Consider the following 13,624-nt stretch of genomic DNA (forward strand, 5'->3'; position numbering starts at 1 on the left):
GGACATAATGTTGACATGATGTGGACATGATGTTGACATAATGTTGATATGATTTGGACATAATGTTGACATGACATGGGCATGATGTTGACTTGATGTGGACATAATGTTGACATGATGTGGACATGAAGTGCACATGACATTGACATGATGTGGACATGATGTGGACATGATGTGCACATGACATTGACATGATGTGCACATGACATTGACATGATGTGGACATGATGGTGATGGATAACTGTTTGAGCGTCAGGATGTTAGGCAAAGTGCCTATTTTGTGTAAAAAATAAACTATCATTTATTTCCTCCATTAGATATTCTTAACAACCCACCACAATGTTTAGGTTCAGAAATTAACCCTTTATTTGTGGTTATTCTCAATCTGGGCTGTTGGTGAATGAGATGCATTGTGGGTAAGGCAGGACACTAAAAAAGAGAAAAAATACACAAATGAAATGATTTGAAATCTCTTGATCTGCTTAAATCACAAAGTGTCATAGCAGTTCAGTGGAAATACACGAGCAGGACTGATTCTATTTCAACACTGTTGCCTAATTAATGCGGGTTTAATCTTTTGAAATCCACTAATCCTATTAAATTTCCCTTGAAGCTGATTTTTGTATCTGTTTGTTTTCATTCCATTCCTGAACCAATATCATAGCACACTGAACATAGCAGACAAAACAACTGGGACTTTATTCATTATTCCATTGACATTTCCTTGTTTTAGTTTTATTTATGTCAGCTCTGGAGATGTGTGTATTTCAACAAGTCTTATCCAGATTACACACAGCATTTAATCTGAACATTAAAAATAACCACCCGGTGTTGACATCAGATCAACTGGTCTGGGCTGGTATAGACATGTGATATTCAAGTCGTCGTGTAGTGGCAGAGTGGCGGCTTCAGATCCACTCAGTTGATTCTGGAGTGGGTCCTCAGACCTGCTCAGGCTTGTGCCGACTTATCTTGTTGATTCACAACCAGATCAGGAGATAGTAGGAGTCCTCCACTTTGGCTTTTTGTTTTGGTTCTTAAACCTTTCCTGAGTGAATCTATTGTTTGTTTTTCACATTTAGCCATGCTGCTATGTGGGGCTTTAGCTACATTCATTCAACCTTTATTTAGACAGGTTAATCCCATTGAGCCTCGGGGACTCATTTACAAGAGAGACCTGAATTTTAACAAAGAGTGATGACAACAGTGGACAGCAAAGACAATAGACAATCATAAAGGATGCATACAATTTTTTTTTTTTACCAAGTGAAAATAAAATGGCAACTAAAAGGAAAAGTAGCAAGAAAACAGCTAGGTTGTGCATGCAACCAACTGTAACTAAGCAAAATCCTTGCATGAATTTAGTCTGCAGTTTTGGCTGATCTGTACTGTTTTTTTTAAAGAAAGTAAATAAAGTCCCAACTGCTATTTTAAATGCTAAATGTCACACATTTATCCTGTGAAATAGTAAATGGACTGTACTTACCGTATTTTCTGGCGTATAAGTCACAGTTTTTTTGCATAGATTTGCCAGTCCTGCGACTTATACGTCAAAATGACATATGTATTTTTTTTCCATATTGAAAACCAATTTTTGACTGATGCTTTATATTTCTAAGAACTGCAACAGCGAGTCCTCCTGTACGCGCTCACTTCACTCAGCTGGTGCATGCGGAGGAACGCTGGAGAGCTAGCGGCTCCAGCCATGATGGACGGACGGATGGATGGATGGTTGGATGGTGTTGTGTCGCCCAGGTGAAACAAAGCTGTTTTGACCATTAAATAAATGCGAAGGGTCAGCGGTGACGCATAATAAATGTGACTTATATATGTTTGTCCCTCGTCATGATGCTTTTTTGGACTGATGCGACTGATGCGACTTATACTCCAGAGCGACATATACGCCAGAAGATACGGTATATAGCACCTTTCTATCGTATCAAGACATTCAAAGTGGTTTACAACACAGTCTGTGTCCTCATTTACCCATTCGTACAACACTCTACTAGATCTCTACAAAGAATAATCAGAGCTTTATCACATTCATACACCGATGGGACACACATCAGAGACAATGAGGGGTTCAGTGTCTTGCCCAGGGACACTTGGGCATGTGACTGCTGGTGGATTTGAACCCCCAACTCTTGCACTAGAGGACGAGTGCTCTAACCACTCAGCCGCCACGATAGTAACTTTGCGGTCTTTTGAAATAAAATAAAAGCTGTAAATAAATGGCTGGTTAGAAATGACAGCAGCAAGTTTTGTGAGAGATTTTCTTTCAGGATTTGATGAATGAAAGGGACTAATGCTGGACGGCTGGAGCTGACGGGTGTTGATGGATGATGATAAATGAAGCTCTGAGGAACAAATTGAACCAGGTTAACATATTATTGAACAACGAGGTCAACGTGTTTTTATAATTATAAAGTTTGAACGACCTCAGACCAAAAGGCAGGTGAATGAACGATGGTTTCAGATGTAATATTTCTGATTCATGCCCACGAACATGCTCAGAAATGACACGACAAGGCCACACGTGACCCACCGGTGCTGCAATCACGGCTGTTCAGAAGCCACAAAGAATCTTTATCTTTTCTTATCTTTTCATAACGGAGAAGCAAAGCTGAGGCACTCGGTCAAGGTTGAAGAGTCTCTCCCCTCCCTTTGCACACAAAGAGAAACGAGCCAAAACAAAAGATTGTGGGTATAAACAGACTGGGAGGGGCCGACTTCTAACAGCTTTCTGTCTTTCTGAATGAATGGGAAGAGGAAATAGACCATGGACGCCTCTGTGTGTTAATGAAAAGAGGCAAATAATTGATTATTTTTACACAAACATACAGCCCAGTGTCCACAGAGCTCCAATCTCAGCATAACTGAGTCAGTTTGGGTTTAATGAAAAGAAAGAAAACAGAAAACAATCTATAACCAACTTTCTTTTTTTTAAACTCTACTTTTACTATTACTAATGTCAGATAAACTATAATGTCTTTAAAAACATAATTTCAACCTGAAGTCTCTATACTATACCATTTATGCCTTTTTATGATTATATATCAACACATTATCGACCGTACTTTTTGCCGTATAGGTCACACCTTTTTGCATCAATTTGCATGTAAATGGTAAATGGACTCTCCTACAGTATATAGCTCCTTTCTATCTTCTCGAGATATTCAAAGATCTTTACAACACAATCCGTGTCCTCATTCACCCATTCATCCAGCACTCTACTAGATCTCTACAAAGCTAATTGAACAAATCATTCTAAAGGGATTAATCAGAGCTTTATCACATTCATACACTGATGGGACACACATCGGAGACAATGAGGAGTTCAGTGTCTTGCCCAGGTGCACTTCGGAATGTGACTGCTGGTGGATTCGAACCCCCAACTCTTGTATTGGAGGACGACTGCTCTAACCACTCGGCCACAGCTGCCTCCTGCGACTTATACAGCAAAGCAACTTATTTATGTTTTTCCCATATTTATAACCAATTTTTGGCTGAGATCTGACAATTTAATTCATTCTAACATGGAAAATACTCAACACTACCATTTTCAGCCACTAGAGGGCCCTCAAGTCATATGGCAAACCAAATGTCTCATTAATAATAACAATAATGCATTTTATTTGTTAGCACCTAACACAAGACACCCAAGGACACTTCACAACATTAAAAACACAAAATAAAACAATACAAAACGGCTTTAAAAACACTAAACCAAGAAGAAAATAACAAAAAAGAAATTAACGTGAGAAGGCTAACTTGAACAGATGAGTTTCGAGTTGTGATTTCAAGGTCTGAAGGGTGTCATCATTACAGATGTTTGGGGGGAAGAGCGTTCCAGAGTTGGGGAGCAGAGTGAGAAAAGGCTCTGTGTCCCATGGTGCTGAGGAGGATGAGAGGCACGTTGAGGTGGATGGAAGAGGAAGAGCGAAGCGAGCGTGAATGGGTGATGATGTGCAGGAGATGGGACAGATAGGGAGGGGCCAGGTCATGGATGGCCCACGCTGTGTACAGCGGGATTTTAAATTGAACTCTGAAAGTGACTGGAAGCCATTGAAGTTGCTGTAAAACTGGGGTGATGTGGTGAAATGGGGGGGGGGGGGGGGTTGCAGCTGAATTTTGAACCATTTGAAGCTTACGGAGTCATTTTTGCGGCAGACCAAACAGGAGAGAGTTGCAGTAATCAATTCGAGAAATGACCAAGCTCTGGACCAGGATAGAAGCAGAGTGCGGGGAGAGGGATGGACGGAGACGGTTGATGAAATAAGTCAAAGTGACTATTAATGAGACATTTGGCTTGCCATATCGAGCCACCTTCGTCTCGATCTGGAACTCCTGGAGCAAACGTCAAATCAGCTGCATTTCGCCGCTCCTCCCAGGTGAAACGCAGCTGATTTGACCAATAAAGTGCATTTATTAAGGAAACATTATACTGAGACGCGCCTTTACTATAATATTGAACAAACAAATAATTGTTTTTAAGTGTTCGTCTTGTTCAGTTGTTGTTAAAGTCCTCTTGTGCACGCTCCCGCCATTTGGCAGCCAATCGATTTTTGGCACAACACCGGCCCACATTTCTGGGTTGTCAGCGGTGACGCGTAACAAACGCGATTTATATTTCGAAGTGGCTTATTTATGTTTTATCCACTTTATAAGACATGTTTGGACTCATGCAACTTATACGGCAGTGCAACGTGCACAGCAGAATGTACGGTAATTAAAGAAGACCGTCAGTCTATCTAGACTTTATGTGACCTTGAGCACATTTTTAGATGTTTCACAGTAAAAAAAAAAACAGTTTTATATTTCTTTTGAAATAACATAAATCAAGTTGGATAAATTGTGTTATGCTCCAAACTTAATATCAATCAATAACCAATAATAATCAAAGTAAATAGTTTATTTAAGTAAGTACCAAAAATGCCTAAATGGAAAATGGTTTTGGCTAAAGTGCAGTGTTTATGTTAAACAGAGGAACTTTGTTTTATTTTATAGTGTGGATGTTTGATCTGATATTCCTGCTAAAGCTCCTAAAACATATTTGAAATAGAATTAAACTGTTCTTACTACTTTGCAAACAAAAGCTTATTGCATTTAACACAACTGATTAAACTAATTTATCATTTCAAATGGAAATCATTCACCAAACTATTTTCTAAAACTGACCAGGACAAGAAGTCCCATCATCTTTGCTGTAAATATGTCATCAGTTTAATTGGATCCCATTCGTCACGCTGGGGTTGGCAGCAATAAACTGAACCTGATCTGGGTTTTAATAAAAAGGCCGATGTCTGCCTGACATTGCATCAAATGACTGGAGGTGTGATTGATTTACAGCACTCTCATCCTGCCAGGTGACTAAAGATCCTGAACCGTCGACACGTTTCTGCCTGGATGAGAACAGTCCTGCACCTCTCTGTTCTGATGAGCTTCAACACACACACACACACACACACACTTCTACAGGGCTTCATCCTCTTCTTTCTTCTTCCACTTTGTTACTGTCCGTCTTCATCCATCTCCTCCCTGTGAGGATGCTCTCCTTTAGCCTTGTGTTTTCCTTAAAGCCATGCCCTCCTCACCTTATTTTTCTAAGCCTCAGAGCCAGTATGGCTTCCTCCTAAATACCAGAATTACTGCATAAATGCAGCATGAAAAAATGGCAGCAACAACGTATGAATGAAAATCAAACATGTGACATCACGTCTTGTGAATAGGAGCTTTAAAACTGTCTTTCCTTCATTCTCATTCAGTTCAATTCAGTTCAGTTTATTCATATCGTGCCAAGTCACAATAGAAGTCATCTCAGGACACTGAACAGAAAGATCCGTATTTAAACACGATACAGTAATTTAACATTATGTATCTGAGGCGCAGCTTTGAATTTAACTCCATCACAGAACTCTCATCTTGAGCAAGCATGAAGGCGACAGTGGAAAGGAAAAACTCCCTCATGAGAACCAGACTCAGGATAAGCGATCTGCTTCGACCGGCTGCGTTTGAGAGGAACAGATACACAATGGCAGGTCAAAAATCACATAATAAGACAGAAATAATATCAAAAGAAAACGATTCAATTTTAGCAAATCATTTAGGGAAATGAGGTCAATTCACAGATTTTGTAAACCTGAAATTTCCTTTTCTGTTATAAATCAATTTTATGAATGAGTAAGAAATCACCTGCCATAATTTTCAAGTGAATTCGGGAATTTTTTCAGGTGAACTTCCTCCTAAAACTCAAAACATCATCTCCATTAGGTTAAGTACAAATAAAAAAAAAAATAGAAGAATATCAACGGAAATGAAACTTCTTTAGTATAAAGTGAATATTGTTTTAAATGTAGTTCAGCTTCTGATTGTAGTTCTGTTTATAGGGAACAACATGCACGGCATTCTGCATCGAGGTCATTTTAGATGAAAAGCTCCAAACAATCCTTGAAGATAGTCAGAGTCTGGTTACATGATGGGATCTGACAGCAGCGTTTGTGACAGATTTATAGGATCCAAAACTCAAATAGGACAATTGGTAACCTGTCGTGGTTGTAGTTCACGTCTCCACTAACTGAACAACATATTAGGGGCGTGGCCAGACAGAACCCATCCACATCCAGTCAAAAAACAAATATATATTTTCTTCTTTTTATTGGAACATAATCATACTAATATAAATGAAACAATTAGTAAGACAGCAGGAAAACAACATTATTGGATCTAAATATTGTATTTTGTTATATTACTTTATATTCATTGTGAAATGAGTACATTACAGATTTATGTTTTGGCTTTGAGGCTTTAAATGTCTTCTGAGTCTGAAACTGGTCCAGTGGGTCCAAAAGGTTTTGCTTGTTTGCAAGACATGTTCCAGTTTATTCCTAAAGACTGCTGGATCCCAAAGTTGTGTTCAGGACTTCACTGAAAAATCCAAAAATAATTATTTTTTCTTGGTTATAGAGTTAAAATCATGTGTTGCCATCAATGCATGTTCCAATGCAATGGTAAAATTGGCTCTCTGCATTTTACCCATTCACCACTAGCTGGAGCAGGGGGCAGCTATGGAAAGCACCCGGGGAGCAACTGGGGATAAGGTGTCCAGCTCAGAGACACCACGAGATGTGCAATGACGGTGGATCGAAATCAGGACCTTTGGGTCCCGAGTCGGATGCACCTTAGATAGAGAACTCTACTAATTGGCTTTTATGTGAATGTCTCCTGTCTCCTATATATATATATATATATATATATATATATATATATATATATATATATATATATATATATATATATACAATATATATGTATACACACATATACAAAGTATATGTGTGTGTGTGTGTGTAGGTAGTTTTTTCTTGATGCTAGCTGAATTGTTTGCCTACAATTCAAACTAAATGTGTCAATATTACGTTTACTCTTTACTGAACTAAAACAAAACATGGACGTCAGCACATTGAGTGTTACAGAAGCTGTACACAAGGCGCTGACACACATTTACAGAAATGACAGTGATTTATATGCAGAAAATTTTCACTTTGACTTTTACTAGTTTCTGCACACGGAGACACTTATCTCCAGTGATAAAAGTTCTGTGATTTGTGACCAAATAGCCAACAATTTTCAAAGAGTGAAATTGTTCAATTTTCTTCTTTTGCATCAAAGTTTTTGCAGGAAGTCATCAGCAGCCCTTTGACTCTGCTGCACGTTCATTCATGTGTTTATCTTGAGGCTGTACAAAGGTTTTGCTTCATCCATATTTTTGAGATAAGGTTATAAATGATGGTGTACATATTGAGGGAGAATGTGTTACGTTTGTATTTTTATATAACTTTTGACTTTGCACAGGAAAATTCATTCTCATATCATCTCTTTGATGAGGAATCCCGTGTGAACAAGTGACAAAAATGTCTGGGAGAGGAAAAAGTAGCACTGGTGACCAGAACACGCTGCTCTAACAATGAAAAAGAAGATATTCGTGTGAGTGCTTATGGATCTATTTTTCTTCTGTATGTTTTTCAGCATAATTCTCATCCCACAGTTTTCAGCTATTTCAACGAACATAAATCAAAACGTTCAGCTCTTTCAGCGCAATCTGCCATGACTTTTGGTATTGGTGCAACTTTAGCTTTTTGAAATATTTAGCCTTTTCTGACATTTTTTTCCTCATAGAAAATGAGTTGAGCTCATTTTACATCCTTCAAATGTTTAGTTGTGCTTTTAACCTTTTACTGCTCCTTTCACATGTTGTTCTGCTTCAGCTTCTTTCAGCTTCCATTTGCAAATTTAAGCTTTTTTCAGCTACTTTCAGCTACATCAACAGTTTTTTCAGCTATTTATTGTTCCTTTTAGATTTGTTCTAATAACTAAAACAATTTTGTGCTTCTTCTAACCCATTTCTGCTATTTTTAGCTTGTTATGCTTTTTTCACCTTATTTATGCAAGTTTTAGTTTTTTCCTGCTATTTCAGCTACACTATTTAGTTGTTTTATGCTAATTTCAGCTTTTTTACTATAATTTCCACTTTTTTGTGCTCGTGTCTGCTTCTTTCAGCCTAATTGGACAAACATGGGTTCAATCTGCTTTCTTCTGCTAACTTAAGCTTGTTCTACCTTTTCAGCTACTTTTTTTTAGCATTTTTTTAAACTAATTTCAGCTGCTTTCAATTAAATTCAATTATTACATGGTATTTTTTCGCTACTTTCATCCTAATTAACTTCTTTATGGTAATTTCAGCATGTTATGCTCCTTTCAGCTTTTTTTCTGCAATTTCATCTATTATTTAGCTGTTTTGTTTGCACATTTTAGCCTCTTCATGTAATTCTACATTTTTTATCTAATTTAATCTCTTTCCACTTCCTTCTGGTAATTTAATCTTCGTTCTGACTTTTCAACTACTTTTCAGCTATTTTTTTGTTGTTGTTGTTGCTAATTTCAGCTTTTTTTTTGTTGCTTGTGCTCATCTTTGCTAATTTATATCTAATTCAGCAAGAATATGTACTTTCTGCTTTCTTCTGCTAATTACGGCTTGTTCTTTTATTTCAGCTACAATTCAGCATGCTTGTTTTTAGCTAGTTTCAGCTGTTTTTTCAGCAAGTTCTTCAGCTATAAGCATTCCCACTGCATTTTCGAAGGAAACTCATTTTCTCTAGCACTATAAGAACTTGTTCCGAGAACCCGCTTGGCGTGCTGCAGGGCTGTGTGCTGACGAAGAAACAATGTAACACTAAACTATGGCACAGAAAAGAAGTGGAGCAGCAAAAAGCGAGCTTACATTGCTGTTATATAATTAGTATGTCAGGCACTGGGCCCAGAGGCCAAAAATAGCTCTGCTGCCTCCCATGGGGAGTCGTAGCAGGGAGGTCAAATGAGATAGGGGTAAGTATTTAAAGCCTAATATAAAGGAGGCGGGCTAACAGTGCCAGGCTGAAATTTGTGAAGCACGGCAGCCACACGCAGTGTGTAATCCCTGACACAGTCGGCGAGGCTTTGCTGACACGACATTCAGAAAGTCAAGACTGAGGAGCAAAGTGCTGATCTGTTCATTCAGCTTCTTCCTGATAGATTAACTTTAAAGACATTCTGATGGGACTTCAATTTGTCATCTACTGTATATGCTCGGTTTTTATCCTGTTTAATGATCCAAGCCATGAAATCTTCATGCATCACATTGTAGCTGTGAAAATGCTTAAAAAAAGAGTTCCTGTTTATGTAAAAAATAATAGTATTGCATCAATTTTCAAGCAGTTCTTCAAAACTTGTGTTGCCATATTTTTGTTAAAAATGTAAGGGTCCAGTATTCTTTAAAAAACATAGCTCACCTGTTGCCTTTAATGACACATTTTTAATTCACAACGTTCACCATAACCACATCGTGTGACAGGTGGTGAATTCAAAATGGCGACAGCATCTAATGACCTTAGAATAAAATAGGTCTCGTAATAAAAAAGCATTTCCCCAACGCATACTTTGACAGCACGTAGTGACACATTAATGTGTTAAACCTTTGCATTGCTGCTAGCGTCAACCCTGATCATCTGTTAGCAAAATATCTCATGAACCACATGATGGATTTCAATAAAACTCTAAAAATGTAACTGTTGTCTGTACATCTACAACTTACTAGATTCAAGATGGCTGCCACTGCTAAGCGAATTTAACCTACAAAAAAATAAAACTGGCTCCATCTCAGTCAATTTTACAAATAATGAGTTAAATTTTGTGTGGTAGAACCTGACAATAATTTACAACACATAATCCAAGCCCTAAGAGATTAGGCAGGACATCTTTGATTTTCAAAGTTTGACCAAAATAACTTAAACTCTGTCATTTCTCATCTTAAGTTGATCTCAGTCTGTGGCGTGAGGCGGTGGGTGATATGCATTCCTTCAAAGATTGCCAGGTCCTTTCATAGAGTGAATTTTCATGAAGCATTCACACTGTTGTGATCCATTTTTCTCCTGTACCTTTTTTTGGCACAATTCTCATTCCGCAGTTTTCAAGCTATCTCAACAAATCATAAATCAAAACGTTCTGCTCTTTCATGACAATCCTGCTATAACTTTTGGTAATGGTGAAACTTTAGCTTTTTTGAAATATTTAGCCTTTTCTGTCATTTTGTTCTCTAGAAAATGAATTGAGCTCATTTTATATTCTTCAAATCTTTAGATGTCTTTACAAACTTTTACTGCTCCTTTCATTTTTTGTTCTGCTTCAGCTTCTTTCAGTTTCCTTCTGCAACTTTAAACATTTTTCAGCTACTCTCAGCAAATTTCAGCTGGTTTTTTTTTTCAGCTGTTTTGTGCTCCTTTCAGGCTCTTTCTACTAACTTCAACATTTTTGCGCTTCTTCTAACTTCTTTCTGCTAATTTCAGCATATTATGCTCCTTTTAGCTTATTTCTGCAAGTTTAAACTTTTCTTTTATTTCAGCTACGTTCTTATATTTAGCTACTATTTAGCTGTTTTATGCTAATTTTAGCTTTTTCAGATAATTCCACATTTGTTGCACTCATTTCAGTTTTTCAGCTTAATTCAGCAAAAATGTGCTCTCTCCACATCCTTCTGGTCATTTAAGCTTCTAGAAATTTTAGCTGCTTTTCAGCTATTATATGCAAATTTCAGCTTTTTTCAGATAATTTGCACTTTTTTGTGCTCATAACTGCTTCTTTCAGCCTAACTGGGCAAACATGTTCTTTCTGCTTTCTTCTGCTAATTTAAGCTTGTTCTACCTGTTCATATATTGTTTAGCATCTTGAGCTAATTTCAGCTGTTTTCTGATAAATTCAAGTTTTCCATGGTAATTTTTGCGACTTTCAACCTCTAACATTTTATGGTAATTTCAGCTTGTTATGCTCCTTTCAACTGTTTTCTGCTAATTTAATCTTTTTCTGCTATTTAAGCTACTATTTAGCAGTTGTGTGCTAATTTTAGCCATTTCAGCTAATTTCACATTATTTTTTAGCTCATTTCAGCCTTTTCCACTTCCTTCTAAACTGCTTTCTGCCTTGTCAGCTACTTTTCAGCTTTTATGTGCTAATTTCAGGTTTTTTTGTTGCTAATTTCATAATTTTTGTGTTCATTTCTGCTTATTTAAACTGTGTTGTTTCTGCTTTCTTCTGCTAATTACAGCTTGGTTTTTCATTTCAGCTACATTTCAGCGTGTGTTTTTAAGCCAATTTCAGATGGTTTTCAGCAAGTTCTTTATCAATAAGCATTCACTCTGCCTTTTTGCAGGAAATGCCATTTCTCTAGTTGATTTTTGTCTTTGACTTCACACCTGCCTCAGGATGGAAAGTGCTCTACCTTCCTCTACATTCTTCTTCATTCTCTGACTCCTTCATCTTGCAGCGTGCAGTTCAAGCTCATTTGCTCTGCCTCTATTATCTGCCTTGTCGTGACTCTGACCCTTGCTTGACCTATGAGTTTCCACTAACATGCACTTTGGGAACACTGACTAGCTGGCAGCACAAACAAGTCGCAACTCAGTCCCTCACATGTAAGGGTAAAGTGTCTTGAGCTACAAACATATGAAGCGTGTAGAATTATTACCCGGGGGGAAACAATGTAGAATCAAACTGTATATGTCATGAGATTTCTCTCAGATCAGATCACCCCCCCCCCCCCAAGTCAGTAAGCAAACAACATTAAAAATCAATGAGAAGACATCAGGCGAGATCATTGTTAAGGTAATCATCTGTCGGGAGCAGACAGTGATCGAGTTGTATTTCCTCTTGATTAGACATGACCCATTTCTTCCCCAGTCCTCATTTTACTACAGTACACACACACGAAAAGGACGTGTAATCAGGAGTATTCACTTTAGTACACACACACACACACACACACATACACAGACACTCTCACACACACATGCAACACAAACTGGCATGCACTTTCATAAGAGTGAAAAAAATAATCACACACGGAGATATCTGCATTTGATATTAGAGTGCACAAACACACACACAACTATATACACAAATATGCAAAAGACAAGAGGAGGCACATAAAGACGCTCGGTCGCTGTGGTGATCCTGCTTATTCACCTCCATGGTCCTCACAGAGTCAACAGTTACCAGCTTTCAAATGAACCAGCTACAAATCCTGAAAGGAAACAAGTTTTAAAATAGTGTGTGGTTGTGTCATTGCCCTGGTTTTTCTTTATTTTCTGTGTGTGTATGTGTGTTAATATATGTCATGGAGCAGTGGACAGATATTGTTCACACTCCCAGAAAGCAAACATTGGATGCACATTTACTACTGAAAAACTTGTATAGCCATCAGCAAACACAGAAATGATTATAACTCTGTTAGTTTAGCAGATATTTGGATTAAAGTGGTGTGTTGGTCACTGAGAGTCACTACAACACACACTCCAAGACACAAATACATCTTTGACATTTTTGTTTATAACTTTGGCATCCAAAAGAAACAGACAAAACGTATCCCTTAAAACGACAAAGTTTTGTATTATCTATACGTTTGTGAACATTTATTTTATTATGTGTTGTTGTATTTGACACTTTTTCTTTTTTTTTTTTTTTTTTTGTGGTACGGTGGTGCAGTTGGTAGAGCTGCTGCCTCTCAGCAAGAAGATTTCCAGATCGTATCCTGGCCGGGGGCCTTTCTGAGTGGAGTTGTGTTCTCTCTGTGCATGCGTGGGTTTTCTCCGGGTACTCCGGTTTCCTCCCACAGACCAAAAACATGATGTTAGACTGGTAACTATAAATTGTTCCTAGGTGAGAAAGAGATAATGGTTGTTTGTCTCTATGTGTCCCTATGATGGACTGGAGACATGTCCAGGGTGTCCCCAACTTCTCGCACAGTGACTGCTGGATGAGGGCACCAGTGACCCAAAAAGGAAAAAGTGGGTAAAGATAATGTATGTATGTATGTATGTATGTATGTATGTATGTATGTATGTATGTATGTATGTATGTATGTATGTATGTATGTATGTATGTATGTATGTATGTATGTATGTATGTATGTATGTATGTATGTATGTATGTATGTATGGGTGGATGGATGGATGGATGGATGGATAGATGGATGATGGATGGATGGATATATGATGTATATATGTATGTATGTATGTATGTATGTATGTATGTATGTATG

Source organism: Nematolebias whitei, chromosome 9, assembly GCF_014905685.2.
Source record: "Nematolebias whitei isolate Nwh7 chromosome 9, NemWhi1, whole genome shotgun sequence".
Classification (NCBI taxonomy): Eukaryota; Metazoa; Chordata; class Actinopteri; order Cyprinodontiformes; family Rivulidae; genus Nematolebias; species Nematolebias whitei.